General features: G+C 40.9%; 1 protein-coding gene and 2 pseudogenes across 4 annotated transcripts in view; 2 read left to right on the top strand and 1 right to left on the bottom strand.

Moving 5' to 3' along the window:
* LOC145511709 (uncharacterized) overlaps nt 1–17,145 on the top strand; it is a 255,848-nt gene that overhangs the window by 183,270 nt on the left and 55,433 nt on the right. The gene's annotated exons all lie outside the window — the stretch shown is intronic.
* Nucleotides 3,101–3,903, bottom strand: LOC145510943 (carboxymethylenebutenolidase homolog pseudogene; annotated as a pseudogene). The gene is made up of 2 exons (XR_014057299.1): nt 3,899–3,903; nt 3,101–3,623 (listed from the first exon to the last, which is right to left on the bottom strand). The product of XR_014057299.1 is annotated as a carboxymethylenebutenolidase homolog pseudogene (transcript).
* Nucleotides 5,345–5,465, top strand: LOC145511817 (small nucleolar RNA SNORA70; annotated as a pseudogene).

Raw genomic sequence — 17,145 nt, 5'->3', positions numbered from 1 at the left:
TAATGGATCCACCCCATTTCTATTTCTTTCTTGGTGTTCCCTCTTTTCTGAGCTCTTCATATTCAAACTGATTTTCAACCAGCTATCAGGTTAGAAGGGATTTAATAATATAATTTTAATATGTAGGCAATAATATAATTTTTAGTTTTGGCGGCATTTGAGTAGGAAGAAACCATAGGATGAAATTTCAGTGATGAAATGTTAGGTAAGTGACAGTTTGATATAAGATGTATTTTAAGATTATAGTCTTGGAAAAAGAGGCTGAAGTTTCTAGTGAGACACTTTCAAGTCTCAATTCTATCAGATCCTGAACTCAGGGACTACATGTTTTTATCCATCTCTGTTATAGTGACATGGACAAAACATGCTTGAAAAATATCTTCTGATGAGAATGATGAAAAACTGTTGGAGTTTCAAGGAAAAACTACATCTGAAGGAGATGATAGCAGAATAAGAATTCTTTTATATGAATGTCAGTATAATTTGCATCTTTTTCCAGCCTCTCAAAGCTATCACTATAAACATAAAACTACATCTATCCCTTTCAACCCTTAACTCATTGACATGAACACTCAGCATAATTGAGTAATGGAAATAAGACCTTTTTCTTGTCACTAGTTAAAGAAAATGTGTTATATAGTCTTCTTTGAGTATATGTTTTGATAATGCTGAGAGAAATTGTGAGCTGAAAGGAAAAGAAAAACTATATTTTTCCTGAGTTTATATAAAAAAATTGGTAGCTCAGAACTTGTGTTGAATAGGCAGCTGAAAAGTCTGCAGGGCAGGTATTCAGCACCCATAAACAAGAACACGTGAGATCTGAGCCAGTGGAGAGCACCCGGTTATCATCCTCAACAATCAAAACAAACCCCACTGATCATCTAGTGTGTATAAAATATAATCTAGGCAGAGGAAAAATAAAAAGTAGGAGAGCTTAAAATCTATTTTGGGTGGCAGACTATGCCTGTTCACCCACCTGCATGTTAAAAGCGATCAAAGCAAAGTGAATGTCTTTCATAACTGACCTCATTTTATCCTGCATCTCCATGATGTTACATAATTATCCTCACTTACGAAGATTAATCTGTTATATTCCTTCACCTTTTAACTTTCTTTCCTAGCATGGAAATAAAACTAGGGTTTATCACAATGATTAAAAAATAACTCACTATGTAAATTTTTTAAATCTTTTTATTTTAGGTAATTTTAGGCTTAGAGAAGAGTTGAAAAATAGTACAGATTTCCCACTATTCATTCAACTTCCCTTAATGTTAACACCTTACTTAACCAAAGAGATGGCGGTGGTGGTTGTGGTGGTGGTGGTTTACTGCTAAGTCGTGTCTGACTCTTTTGCACCCCCATGGACTGTAGCCAGCCAGGCTCCTCTGGCCATGGGATTCCCAGGCAGAAATACAGAAGTGGGTTGCCATTTCCTTTTCCTGGGGATCTTCCTGACCCAAGGATCAAACCCGTGTCTCCTGCAAGTTCTTTACCACTGAGTCCCCCAGGAAGCCCAAATGAAGAGATCGAGAGTCCTGATCTCTAAACCAAGAAACTGCCATCAGTACAATACAATGGCAACCCACTCCAGTGTTCTTGCCTGGAGAATCCCAGGGACGGGGGAGCCTGGTGGGCTGCTGTCTATGGGGTCGCACAGAGTTGGACACGACTGAAGCGACTTAGCAGCAGCAGCAGCAGCAGCAGCAGCAACAATGCTATGAAACAAGAAATTGTGTTCAGATTGCATCAGTTCTTCTACTAGTGTCCTTTTTCCTGTGTCCCAGGGTCCAATTCAAGATTGCATTTGGTTTGTCGTGGATCCTTCGCTCCAGTCTTTGACAGTTCCTTCATCTTTGTTGTCTTTCATTAAATTTAGGCTTTTCAAGAGTACTGGTCAGTTATTTTGTAGATTGTCCCTCAGGTTTGGGTCTGTTTAATGTTTTCTCATGGTTTGACTGAGTTTATGCATTATTAGAAGGAATATCACAGAAGTGGTGTGCCCATCATCACTGTGTCGTATCAGGGGTAGCTAATCTGGTTATGTCTTATTATTGCCAAGATTAATCTTGGTTAAGGCTATGTCTGCCCAATTTCCCCACCACAAATCTACTATTTTCCCCTTTGTAATTAACAAGTATTTTATATAATAAAATATATTTTGAAATTATTCAAACGTCCTATTTATTTTTAAATTTTACCCACTAGCAACTCACTTTTGAAGAAAAGGCACGTGGAATCCACATACAGGAGAACTCTACTAGTGAAGTCAAAAGCCAGACTAGACTGGTGGCTGCTATGATCACCCTAGAGGATCTTAGAAATGCTAAAGGCAGAGCATATGAACCAAAAGCACCCGCAAAAAGGCATAAAGGGTAAAACAATTTGCCATTAATACAAAACAAAAAAAATCCTTCTCTTTTCAATAATTCAAGGGCAGAGCTAAAATAAAGAGATAAAATGTGAAGAGAAATAGAAGGAATTCCAGGCAGATTCCGTCGTTTTCAGAGGTGCATTCTTTTTTTTTTTTTTTTTTTGGCAACTCTCATCCATCGTTTATTAGATTTTAGAAAAAGCCACAGATTCAAAACCCCCAAAAATCAAGTTTATAAGCTTTATATAATTAGTTCAATGGAACCCTACTTTAATCTCTATATGATCATGACATTCATTTCTGTAAAGACAGAGATAAAAGTACAATGAAGGTGGGCTTTTGCTCTACCTGAGTTTACATTTCATGCTTTTCATGGTTTCGCCAATTTAGCTATTCTAGAGAATGTGCTCAATTCAAGGCCAGGAAGAACATACCCGAGCAGTCGGATGTTCCTTGGAGACCTCTAGGTTTTTTGCTAATAGTTAGGATATTACTCTATCACCCAAATTCTTCAGGTACTGACCTATTAAAAATCTTATTTTGGGCACATGTTAAAAATGAAAGTATTTCATACATTAACTTTTCCTTCTGAATTCGTGTTTCAAATGACACAATGAATTTCAGGATTCCTTGATTTCGTTTCTGTAAAGTGAAAGTAAAATGATCTAAGCATTTCAAAGCACATTTCTGAATGAGAGCTATTTGGAGAAAGTTTGCCCTCAGCCGTGGCTACACGTACTTGTTCAGCCACTCAAGTAAGTTCCTCCTCGCCTCGTCAATATACGGCTTGTCTTCAGGAGAACAGTCTTCTCTCTTGCGATGCACAAAGCCATGCGTCTGCCCGGAAAACGTTTTAATTTGATATTCCACTTTGCAGTGCTGTTTCAGCTTCTGAGTCAGCAAAGAGACCTGCTCGAGAGGAATCACAGCATCGTTTTCAGCAAAGATGAACAGCGTGGGATTCTTCAGACTGTACACGTCTTCAGCGTCTTTGATGATGCCATAGACGGACACCCCTGCCCTGAGTTCTGGGTATTTCAACATCGCGTGATGAACGGCAATTCCACCCCAGCAGAATCCCACGACACCAATTCTCTTGGCGTGACACTGTTGCTTCAGATACTTCAAGACTGCTTCGAACTCTTTATCAATCTTTCTGGCATTTCTTGTCTTCAGCCACTCCGGGAAGGTGGACCAGTCCCCCGAGGGGTGCCAAGGCTCCTGCCCGACAAAGAAGTCTGGAACAATGGTTCTGTAAAATAGGAGATCCACCCGTCTTAGTGTCAGAGCTGTTGGGACTTGGTGTCTGTTTACCTTCCTTACGAAACCTGACGTGCTGGCGGTTCTGGACCACAGGAAAAGAGAAAGCAGTGGCCACCGGGTGGACTGTGATCATGGCAAACGGGCCAGCTGGCCCCAGGCCAGAGCATCTCGGATTTCACAACCCAAGGTGCACGGCCGCCAGCAGCCTGTTCAGAGCCCAACCCCTCTGAAACCCAGAGGTGCATTCTTATTTGTATTTCTTACCTCATTTTCAGTAAGTTATATGGTTCACAGATGAAATAAAAGTCATATTTCCAGTATTCCTTAGATCAAGTTCATAAAGAGCCATGGACTTTGGGGTTTCTGAGTCTTAAACTTTGGAAGAGTATTGAATGCTTCTTGTTGAAAATTATTTTATTAATTTTCCTTCAGCATTCTTATAACATTTCAAAATCTTTATTCAAGTTACATTGTAAAATATGCCTTCCAAATTATTTCTATATCAACTTTCCTAGCCGTAAGATGCAAAAAATGTCTTGAATCTTGTCTTTGTAGGATTGATTTGACCCTCAAATAGTCCCAACAGTATTAAATTTAGCATATACAAAGAAATATTACTATTATATGTTTTATCATACCAAAAAAAGCAATTTGAAGCTAGTTAATGTAAAATACAAAAATGCCTATATTATTAATGAAACAATTACGTATTGTTTTTTCTGATTCAATAATAACATCAATGGCCAATATATATTTAGTACTTTTTATGTGCCAGTGACTAATCCAGTTACACGGATTATCTCATTTAATTGTCACTTCATGAGATGTGAAAAATTATGAAGGATTTGAGATATTTACCCTATTTGGAAATTAACAAAATAGCCTACCATAGTTTTATAGATGCTGGTTGAAGACATAAGACTCTTGGGTCAGAGACAAAGGACTTTATTACCCCCAGAAATAGCAGAAACCAGAGGAACAGCATCTCCTTGGACCAGTTCCCACAGGACGACATGAGGAGCACGTAGTGGGTTACACTGTGGACGAGGAGCCCTGAATTTAGGAAATCTGAGTCTTTTAAAACAGACAGCAGGCTACTCTTTGCTCCAGAGGGAGGGACTATCACAGTGACAGTCCCTCCCTCTGGACAGGGAGGCCTAGCGTGCTGCAGTCCATGGGATCGCAAAGAGTCAGACACGACTGAGTGACTGAACTGAACTGATGATGTAGGTGCTCTCATTATTCTGCTTACATGTGAAGAACCTGAGGCTAAGAAAGAACTGTGCGAATTATAGGAGCCATCCAAAGAGTGGGATTGGGTGTAAAGATGCACCCAAGGTAAATTTTCTGGAGGCGTTTTGAAAAATAAATGTGCTTCCTCTCTGTGGTGTCACTCTTAAAAGGTAAATCTTAACTTCCGAATACAGTTTCACACCTACTTTGCTCAAGGAAGTATGTCACAATAGAAAAAAACTGGAGCCCTGAAGTCAGGTTGTGTCAAGCTGAAATTTTAGCTCAGTAGTTACTAACCCCTCTGAGGCTGTTTTCTCCTCTGTGAAACAGGAATGCCTTGTAGAGTCATTGTGGCAATTAAGTGAAGTCATGGATGTGAGGCTTCCAGAACCGAATCCTGGCACACACTAAGTATTCACCAACAGAGAGCATTAACGGGGCCTTGTGGGATGGTTGTAAGCAAAGTCCTCTTAACTTCTGTTGCTCTCAAAACTGGGAGAATCCAGCAATCAAATCAGGAGATGCAAACAGCAGCCTCCTTGGTAGGGCATGCAGCCTGTTGCCTGCACAGGTTGCCTTAAGGGACCTGGAGACACTGCTTTCCAGGGGACAGTCATGACCGGCATGCTGGCCCCAGCCTAGGCTCCAGACAGGGACGCGCGGCGACCTTGGAAAGCCCTGGGCACATGGTGGGCAGAGCCCATGTTGGCTGAGTCATCCTGTCCGTCCACACCAAGCTGCAGGACAGGAGCCCGCGATAGCAGCCCTCCGCAGGGCCAACCTCAGGTTCCCTGGCTGCCGAAAGAGCCCCGTCTCCAAGAACCGGGGATTTACTAAGTTTAATGCGGACAAACTTGAAAACGTGGTGACAGCAAAGCAGCTCATCCCAGACGGCTGTGGGGTCAAACACCCACTGCTCGTGGCCTCTGGGCAAATGATGGCCCTGCGCTCGTGAGAGCCTCGGGGCTGACCCTCCTTAATCCTGCCCACCAATCATTCCACTTCCTGTCCAAAAAAAAAATCAGAAGATTTTTAAGTCCTGTTTTTCCATGTAAAAGCTTTTTCAGGCATTGGAGATCTGTCATATTGAATGCAACTTTTTTGTCGAAAGATTAATTTTAAACATGGGTTGAAAACTCTTTAAGCTGTCAAAGCATTAGCTTTCAGCATTAGAATGGATGTTGTTCTTTTAAAAGGTCTCCTAATATTTCTTTAATGACTCAGAGCAGGAAAGCTTGTCATTTTCCCTAAACCGATGTGAGTAAAATACCGATGTGTGGTGGGAGTCAGAGTTGGGAGGACCTCAGTGATCTACGTTTTCCATAATGTGTGCCCTATCGATCCACTCACATGGCCCCGTGACTACATAGGGAGCTGGGCTGTGCTAGAGACAGCTCTGTTGATCTTTTATCCATTCACATGGAGAGGTATTGGAAGATAAAATTGCGTTTTACATTCACTTAAAAGTTATGCCACAGCCATTAGATAAAAGCAAGAATAATTGCCTGCTCAGTGGGCAGGCTGCTACAGAGGAGGAAACACACTCGTCAAACAGTGGTGTTTTCAGCTTTGGCAGATGGAACATCACATTCTTTGGTGAGTTCCTCCACCCTGTAAAATTTAATGATTTTCCCTCCCTGCGGATTGCTGAACAAATTATTGTCCACAATAGCTTGATGTCGATTTGCTTTCGAAAGCCTCTCAACTTTAACTAATAGTTGCAATCCAAATTAACAATAACCAAGGAAGTATGGAAATTATGGGTGCATTCTGGTAGTTCACTCCAAACTAAGCTTGTTATCTGCATGAAATACAACCATGGCTCCATGAATAATTCTCAAAAATGTTGAATTTAAAATGAGCACTGGGTAGGATAAACAGTAGTTGAATAACACTTAAACTCCACCATCTGGTATTCCAGTATTTTAATGTGAGCTGAATTTCTTTTATTAGGTGTTTATTTGCGATTCTTTCAGTATGGATTCTCTTCTCATGCAGAGTAAGCTCTATAAATTGGAGAGTAGTAAGAGTTATGATACAGGACAATTTCCTTTATAGTAATTCTCTGAAAGAGAAACACAGTCTCAGACTCTCAACCATTTCCCAAAAGGTGAACTAAAAGAAATTTGCCTTAATTCAGAGCCCTTATTTGTAAGACTCCTGAAGGTTGGGGAGTGTAGAGGGAGGGAGAGAGTTGTTGAGGTACCAGGAAAAAAGCAGCGTGTGGTAAAAATTAATGACAAGAAACAAAGATGCAAAATGATTAGCAGTAGGAGACACAGGGCAGGATAAAAAAACAGTAACAAATGTGTAGCAGCGATCTTTGGGAGAAAAATAAGAAAATAAGATAGAGCATTTTTGAAAAATGGAATGGGTATCATGAAAGGAAGATTTAATGGGCTCATTTTGCTGAAAAAAAATCAATCAATGTTATTTCCCCAAAAATGTTACACTAAACTGTTCCGGTGACTTACGGTGAAATTTGCAAGACAATGATTTTTCTCCTTTCTGATGTGAGAAATACAATAAAAAGTTACACAGAGGACGCAGAAAACCATAATAATGACGTTTACATAGCTCCTTACTGTTTACCAAAATACTTTTACACTCTTTATCCCCTTTGACAGACACAGAGCTCTGTACAAGCTGGGTAGAGCTCTCATCACCTTTCTGCATTTTACCAACAGGCTCACCTGAGGAGTGACAGTATCTTGAAGTCAGTTTTATTTTTCAAAACCGTCAACCTTGTTATATTTCTAATTAGCACGGACCAAAGTGGGATATTCTGGGTGTATTCCAAGTAGTATTATGATCTGCTTGAAATGCGCCTTCCTTCTGACTCCCAGTTCAGCTCTTACTTGGTGACACTGTGCCACCTGAGGGAAACGGGCTCTGCCGCCAGCTGAAGGGGGCGCTGCCAAGCAGCCCCTCAGCGTCTCTGAGCAGCGTGTCCTGACCCGCCATGGACAGGGCACGTAAAGGTTCGCAAAGCTCTTTTGTATCCATTATCTCACTCAGTGTTCAGAGCAACTGTGTGAAGCAAATATTTCTCTTTTTTAAACTAGAGTAAATTTAAATTCGGAGTTGGTAAATGATCTGCCCTGCGGCATGCTGACAGTAAATGTTAGAGACGGGTCTCCACTCAAGGTCTCCTGCTGTGAGACCTGGGGTTGGGTTGGTTGCTCTGTAAGACCTCTTCCAGTTCTATCTTCCCTCCGTTCAGACTGCCTGGGAGAATCTATTGTTATTTACATATCAACAGTCCTGGTAAACTGTATAATGTCTAGAATAAAAAAGAAAGAAAAATCTAGATATGAAAGTACTTCCTGACACCTCCTGTCTATATGTGGCGGGAAGAATAAAAGATGAACCAAAACCTTTCTCCACCCTCAGAGAGCATGCTCTGGTTTGGGGCATAGTATATAAATATTCACTGCCAGAAAGGCACCACAAGGGCTCTGAGAGTCAGACTGGGCAGGTGACCTTCAGTCTTAAGCCACAGAATGGGCTTAAACACTCAGAGACTAAAGCAGTGAAGCGGAACAAGAGTGACCCAGGAAGATCTTAGGTGCTGTCTCACTATTAGATCTCTCTTCTCCAGAAAGAGCTAGAATGTATCTTCTTATAAATGATAATGATAATAATAATAATGTCATCTTTCTTATAATTCAGGGTCGGTGTAGCCCTTCTAGCAAAATCGAGTTAGGCAAAATTCATTCAGTACCTGAAATATGATGCACATGTACTGAAATTCAGAAAGAATCACAAATACGGAGAATATGTAGACTTCAGGCACTAGCTCTGCTCCCTGGGGGGTAAGGGTGGGAGGAAGGGATAGTTAGCAGTTTGGGATCAGCATGTCCGCGCGGCTGTATTGAAAGTGGATCACCGACAAGGACCCTCTGTAGAGCACAGGGGACTCCGCTCAGAGTTTCGTGACAGTCTGTACAGGAGAGGAGCTGGGGGAGAACTGCTACACGTATAAGGATGTCCCAGTTGCTGTGCCGGGCGCCTGAAACGAGCACAGCACTGTTAAGAAGCTATACTCCAATATAAAATAAAAAGTTACAAAAATTAAAAGACCCGTTTGTCTTCAAAGTAATATTCTCTTCTGTTTTGTTGAGCCTTTATCAAGATCTCCCAAAAAGTCATTCAAATGACCCGTTCAAATTTTTCTTCCTCTTAACTCTTAAAAGTACTAAAGTGAATCATTGGAATGAATAAAAGGCAAAATAGCAGAATGAAAATAGAACAGAAAGGAAGAATCAAGGCTGTTAGTCCCTAAATAAGTGAGATCTGACAAAATTTTCTACTACCCATAACTGTGCATTGTTACTAAGTCGGACCTTAAAAGGCATTTCCTCAAAGCGAACAAGTTGCTCATTCATACTGAACTTGTAACAATGTACACGGTGCATATTTTCTCCATGAAACAAGTAAGAGGGATGTCAGAGCAGATCTTGGAAGATACTGAAAACTGAATGCTGGGGAGTGGATTGCTCTGACAGCAGATTAAGTAATACATGTGCATCAGTTCCAAACACTCTCTTCATTTAAATTGTAGCCCTGCATCAAACATCAGGCAACAGTGTAAGATGAAGGAGGACCCAAGCAAGAAGGAAATTATAATAATGGAGCTTGCAATACAATTTCATTTCAAATAACATCTTTCATATAAATTGGTATCCAAAGTGCTTTACCAAATAAAATAGTACAAGAAGGTGGACAGCATGTGGTATAAATTACAGAGAACAGTGGTGCTGGGATGTTATATGTGGAGCAAATTAAAGCATTCCATCATAAAGCCGAGAGCGGGGGGCAGAGCGGGAAGGGGTACCACAAGCTGCGTAATTTTAGAGGAGGTGTCAGAAACGTGGACATGGATAAGAAAGCCACTTTTCTCCCCCACTTGGGTTTTTAAAATGAAGTATTAATACTTACCATTCTCTTTTCCTAATACCATTCTCTCTTTGTGGAATGCTTTAAGCTGTGGATTTGATACAGCGGAATTTGTGGATGCTTAGCTTGACTATTGCAATAAATCAGAAGGAAAGAGGGCTTCTATGTAAAGAATCAAAGAACCCCCAAAATGAGCTGATTGTCTAGAAGTTGCAAGCCTACAGGTGGCAGAAATTCTCTCGCGGGCATTTATGGCAGGGCATAAGTACTTCAAGGCTTTTATCTGTTCTTCCAAATAAATCTGAATATGTTTATTGAAAAACATTAACTACCATAACTGAAATCACATGTCGGTACCTGATTGCATAGCATCTGGCTTGTCATCCTAGTTTTTGAGAAATTAAAAAGAATTTTGGTTATCATCAATAGATGAAGCTTCAGAGGAATGCAGCCCTGAGCTTTCTTTCCTCTGGGTCTTTGCACTCTGTTCATTCTTGTCCATTTAGAAAGCTTTTCACCCTTTCGCCAAGGATTCATTTTGTTTTTCATGGCCTAACTTCAGGGACAGCTCCTTCAGGGAGCCTCCTCTGATCTTTCATCCCTGTCTTCTCCAAGCTGCACTGACATTTCACCTGATTTCTCTCTTTCCACTGTTTCCCCTTACCCTTGGGTAAGAGGGTACCAGGTGCTGCTCATTTGGTAGGACTTTGTAAAGATGTAGGACCAGAATCGGGTCTGTTAGCTGGCAAGGCATGATGACCCGAACCCCATGGGTTAAAAGATTGCCAAACCACTGACTTAAAAAATAACCAGCAATTTCTCAACAGTCATAGAAATGTTCATCCCTAGGGTCCTAGAATAACATGTTTCTCTTCCTGGAATGAAGGGATGTTTACCTTCCTGCAGGTCTCTGATTGTCAGCGAGACGGAGTGACCTTTTAAAGCTGTTTGCTCAGTGACCTTGTGGACTCCGGATCCAGACTTGGCTTCAGCTTCGGGCAGAGCTTCCCAGTGGCCTTGGTGGCAATGGGGTGGGGCCGACCTTGGCTTCCTCAGCCTTTGCAAGCTCAGCACTTCTCAGGCACTGAAAGGCCGAACCTTTCTCCTTCTGTGTATTGCTTGTTCTTATCCCTTTTTTAATTTTAAAAACAATGTAACAGCTTTCAAGAACATTTGAAAAAAATAATGGGCAAAACAATAATCCCAGCTCGGGTCGGCATAGTGAGGAGAGTCTGTGAGGTCTGTCTCTACATTCTGTGTGTTTAGTAAAGCAGTTCAAGTTTCCTGACTTCTTTCCTTAAAACCATGGTGTGTATGTACACACACACACACACACACACACACACACACACACACAAGCTCTTAATCTTTTTTCTTTTAAGAACTCTCTGTGCCTCCTTCTCTTCGTTTCTTGGACCCAGAAATGAGCAGCACAGGACATGTCCTCCCTTCCAAGCCCTTGTCCCTGAGTGTATAGAGTTTCAGAGTTGCGTCATAGTGTGTGTGCAATTTTCTACTCTCCCTCTGACGTTTATTAAAGCCGTAAGCACTAATTCAGTGTTGCTGCACAGGCTTCATAATTCAGTGTAGAGAGTTAGGGTGTGTAGCAGACCTGGGAGCGTATCTTACCTCTGTCATTTAGTAACTGTGTTACCTTGGGTGATTAACCTCTCTGGGAATCACTTTGGCCCTAAAACAGGGTTGACAGTATCTGCCTTGTATTGCCAGGAGAAAGAAATGTGTTCTGGGATGCAAAGTCTTAATGCTAGGCCTCTACTAAATGTCAATAAATTTTGGCTAAAAATAACCTTCAGAAAATAGAAATGTTTAAGTGGTATAGTATCCCATCAAATAGAAAATGAGTGTTATTTTTGAACCACAACCACTTTAACACATGATCGAATTCTTATTGTGTAGCCATAGTCTCTTTAAATTCCAATTTCACGTTTGGTAACATAAACGGATATCAAATCACCGTGTTGTACATCTTAAACTTGCACAAAATTTTATGTCAAATATATGTCAGTGAAGCTGGAAAAATGATTCCAGTTTCAGCCGCTGGAGTGTGATGCCCATCCCTTGTCGGAGTGCAGTGGCCTCGCTAGCGACAGCTCTTTCATGCGGGAACGTGTTCATTTCAGTGGATCCCTCTGAGCCCTTTCTCTCCTTCATGCCAGGTACACACTGCTCCTAACAGACAGATTCTCCTGCTGGCATTTATGTTTACATTGAGAATATTCATGGGCTGATCCCTAGGTGTTTTCATGTGCTGTTCACCATTGCATGTGACATGGAGTAGTTTCAGAATGTTTGCATGACAGAACAATAAGCAGTTAAGCACCCAGTAGATGACTAGAGAGGCTTTCCAGAGATCAAACATGTGTTAATGAGGAAGTTGTCAAACTTCACAGGTTCTGTTTGAATCCTCCTGTTATTTCTGAAACCAGGGAAACAGGAAGAATGAATTTGGCTGATCACTGTAGAGAGGGGGGCTTTGGTCAGAAAGTTATTTCTTTTTACTAACGCTCTGTAAATAAATAAAAAGCCCTGATTTATATGTACATTTTTCATATTAATATCTATAAATATGGTTGGTCTTTGTGGTAATTAAACAATGAGCAGTGAAACTTTACCAGGTTAGGCTTTGTTTTGTTTCGTTTTGCAGAGAGGAGTGTTACGGTTGGGGTGGTACATTGGGCAAAGAGCTTAACTGTAATCTCCAGAATCCACTTTTGCAAATTCGAGTAGAAAGGAGCTGGTGAGACGATATTAGACGGTTCACAGGATGTCTGGTGGGGCCACAGGATCCAGCTAGAAATCTGAGCATCCATGAACAGTAGCCAAACACTCCTTTTCTGAGCAGAAATACCAGACACTAGCACTTGGCACTTCAGATGCTCAGAACGGGATTCCAGAAACACTGCCACTCCCCAGCCCCCAGAACTGGGTCCTCCCACCTGCTGGCTTACCAAAAGATGCATATTCCTAGGTGCACCTGCCTCCTCACCTGCTCCCTCCAGCTCTGTCTCCAAGGATAGCTGGGCTGTAGGAAGCTAGATCATGCCTGCCCCCTAACGCAGGGAGTCTGGGATTGCAGGTTTGCTGGTTTCCTCTGGGGAAGGTGAGACATATAATGCAGGAAATTATCATAATATGAAGGAAGTGCTTAAACATGGCGGGGAGCTCAAGTGATGAGTGTACATCACAGGCCCAGTCATTTGCGTGTTCTGTGTGTACTGACTGTGGATTTCTGTCCCTGGGGAGATATTCCCCGCTGCCAAGTATTTTTCAGCTCTCTGGAGATGGACTCCACATCCCTCAGATCCTAGGATGGTTCAGACCCTTTGCTGCCACAAACAAAACTTGCCATTCGTGAAACATGTACCCTGCTTCCTCTGTTCCTTACCTCACCGGCGTGCTCAGCGTTCATGTAGAATATTGAGGTGCTAAAGATAAAACTGATTCTAAAAAGTGTGTGTGTGTAGATGTATTGGATATCACATGCTGCCATGTAGTGACTTATGACCTCACCTCTGGTTTATGGTGTACCCAGTGGTTGTACCCAGTGGTTGGATCGGAGAAAGCAATGGCGCCCCACTCCAGTACTCTTGCCTGGAAAATCCCATGGACGGAGGAGCCTGGCAGGCTACAGTCCATGGGGTTGCTAAGAGTCGGACACGACTGAGCAACTTCACTTTCACTTTTCCCTTTCATGCACCGGAGAAGGAAATGGCAACCCACTCCAGTATTCTTGCCTGGAGAATTCCAGGGACGGCGGAGCCTGGTGGACTGCTGTCTATGGGGTCGCACAGAGTTGGACACGACTGAAGCGACTTAGCAGCAGCAGCAGCAGCAGCAGCAGTGGTTGGATAACTATGGCTGGATAGTGAAAGTCGCTCAGTCGTGTCCGACTCTTTGCGACCCCATGGACTCGACAGTCCATGGGATTCTCCAGGCCAGGATACTGGAGTGGGTAGCCGTTCCCTTCTCCAGGGGACCTTCCCAACCCAGGGATTGAACCCAGGTCTCCCACACTGCAAGCGGATTCTTTACCAGCTGAGCCACCAGGGAAGCCTGTGGTTGGATAATATATATCCAGTTATATGTAATTGTAGCAAAAGAAAAAGGAGTAAATTGTTTCCTTGAAATGTGATGGCATAAGAGGGAAACAGGGTGGATGAGTAAGACAACTAAAAACTGCCTTATAATACAAGAAAATGTGTAATTCCACCTTTTTAGACAAGTGACCCTGAGGCAGAATGCTAGTTAGTCACTCTAATTGGATAAATAGTGACTGACGTGGTCAGTGTTTCCAGATAATAACTATAGAGTAGTTATATGGGAGGAAGACAAGTCTGTCCTTCAGTGATATATTTAGAAACTTTATCAATCTTTAACATTTGTAGCTAAGAAGGATTCAATCTGTTTTGTTAAGTTTAATTGTAGGCCTAATAATTAGTGTATGTAGAGAATTAATGAAGATATGTCAATATGATATGAACGAGATGAATAACTGATTTTACTAATGATGAGTTTCTCACTGAACCATCTGTATGCCCTGAAAATGCTCTAATACGGTTTAATATATTTTATAATGTCTTTTAAAATTATAAATATAGTATGTTAATTAGAGAAAATTTAGAAATATAGATAAGCAAAAAAAGAGGGAAAAATCCAGAAAACTTCTCATCGTGTGATTTTATTTGCTTTGTTGTTGTTGAGTCACTAAGTCGTGTCTGACTCTCTGCAACCCCATGGACCGCAGCACACCAGGCCTCCATGTCCATCACCAACTCCCGGAGTTTACTCAAACTCATGTGCATTGAGTTGGTGATGCCATCCTGCCATCTCATCCTCTGTTGCCCCCTTCTCCTTCCACCTTCAATCTTTCCCATCATCAGGGTCTTTTCCAGTGAGTCAGCTCTTCGCATCAGGTGGCCCAAGTATTGGAGTTTCAGCTTCAGCATCAGTCCTTCCAATGAATATTCAGGACTGATTTCCCTTAGGATGGACTGGTTGGCTCTCCTTGCAGTCCAAGGGACTTCTAAGAGTCTTCTCCAACACCACAGTTCAAAAGCATCAGTTCTTCAGCGTTCAGCCTTCTCTATGGTCCAACTCTCACAACCATACACGACTACTGGAAAAGCCATAGTTTTGACTAGACCAACCTTTGTGGGCAAAGTGATGTCTCTGCTTTTTAATATGCTGTCTAGGTGTCATAGCTTTTCTTCCAAGGAGCAAGCGTCTTTGAATTTCATGGCTACAGAGCCCGTCCACAGTCATTTTGGAGCCCAAGAAAATAAAGTCTGTCACTGTTTCCATTGTTCCCCCATCTATTTCCCAGGAAGTGATGGGACCGGATGCCATGATCTTAGTTTTCTGAATGCTGAGTTTTAAGCCAGCTTTTTCACTCTCCTCTTTCACCTCCATCAAGAGGCTCTTTAGTTCCTCTTCACTTTCTGCCATAAGAGTGGTGTCATCTGCGTATCTGAGGTTGATGATATCTGCTTAGGCTATCATAACAAAATAGCAAAGAGTGGGTGACTGAAACAACAGGTATTTTCTCATGGTTCTAGAAGCTGAAAGTCCCAGATCACGGCGCTGGCCAGTGTAGTTCCTGGCGAGATCTCTCCTCCTGACTGCGGACGGCTGCCTTCTCTCTGTCCTCACGTGCTGAGCAGAGACAGAACTGGCGAGCTCTCTGCTTTTCTTCCTGCCCCCCACCGCCCCGGAGGCTTGCCCCGTGACCTCATCTCACTTTAAATTGCCTCACAAAGGTCTCATCTCCAAGTATTTTCACACTGAGGTTAAGCTTTCATCATGTATAAGCTGGGGGGACACATCACAATTCAGAATATAACTCCTGTTGAATATTTAAATTCTGGGGGTTTTTTCCATAAAAACAAAAACTTTTGTAGAAAAGAAAATGATTTGTAAGTCTCTGCTTGTCATTTAATACTGTTCTGAGAATATCTCCCCTTTTGTGTAATTATATAATTATATAAAAATATTTCAAATATCTTCAAATGTTATTTTGTAAGATTAGGGTTAATAGTAACATAAAATTCTACTTTATGTATATATTCTAATTAGTTTCTCAATTCACCTACTGACAGGCATTTATTTTTTATAATCTGAAAATATTGTAAATACTGCTGTAAAGAATATTTGTATAGTTATTTCTATGCTGTATGCCTATAATTATTCTGGGTAGTGTAATTTCTGGGGCAAAGGCGTTTAATCGCTTTGCCAAATCTCACTTGAGAAAGCTTATTCCAAACATACTCTCCACTGACAATATGAGTAAAGCCTGTTTTTGATGTTTTCATCTTTAACCGGTATTAATACCGAGAATCATCATTTTAAACATTTTGCCAGAGATATGACAGTGTTGTTTTCATTTTTTATTTTTTATAAAAGGTTTTAATCAACCTTTTCTCTTAGAGGTTCTGTCTATCATTAGAAAGGTCTTCCCCACTTCAAACTTAGTTTTCATAAGTATTTTAATGTTACACTTTAAAAATCTTACTGTGTGTATGTTTCCATTCTAAATGCATCTTGAATTCATTTGAGTTTACAATACTTTTTTGAATGATCAGCATGATGTCCCAGTGTTTTCTGAAATTGAGTACAATTATGCATAAAATTTTCTTATGTCCTACAGAAAGGAAAAATTCTAATTAGTGATATATAAAACTAGGCCTCACTTTAAAGGATCCTTCACTATAAAATAGTCCTTTTATGGGTTAGAATCTGAGGATCAAGTTATTATGAAGGTCATATGGATTGACACTAGCCAGCTGTTGTTAATATCATTTTTAAAACATTATGTGAACATGACCTATGATAATTCCCTGAATAGCAATCCTGAAAATTAAATCCCCACATATACAATTTGGCTCCAGCATGGGAGGTTGCACACAATTTTCTCTGTAAGCCTACCTCATTCTAATCTTAAAATCAGCAACACAAGACTACAAGCATAATTAGTTTTGAGTGTCAAATTAATCTTTGTTATTTCTTGACATTTACAGCAAGGGTATTGTTGCTATTATAATTCTTTAAACAAAAATAGCTATCTAATAAAATCTTTAAGTGCTTTTTCCAGTTCACTTAGCATTTCAAACTGCCACTAGATGGGGTCATTAAGTCTTACCAAACTGGGTCCAATATAATGTAATGATCTTGAAGCAAAAGATCTGTAATGTTTTAGCACTCCAATGCAGGTTATTACTAACTCATCTCCAGACAACCATGATTTTAGCTGAATTGGAATGAATTTCAGATTTATTTCTTTTATAAAAAGTTATGCTAGTAAAATCTTTCTTCTCAAGATGAACAAACAAAAACCACTAACATGGTTATGTGTATATTCACAA

This window comes from Giraffa tippelskirchi, chromosome 6 (assembly GCF_054371585.1).
Source record: "Giraffa tippelskirchi isolate mGirTip1 chromosome 6, T2T-mGirTip1v1.2.pri, whole genome shotgun sequence".
NCBI lineage: Eukaryota > Metazoa > Chordata > Mammalia > Artiodactyla > Giraffidae > Giraffa > Giraffa tippelskirchi.
This window is presented reverse-complemented; position numbering and strand designations above follow the sequence as displayed.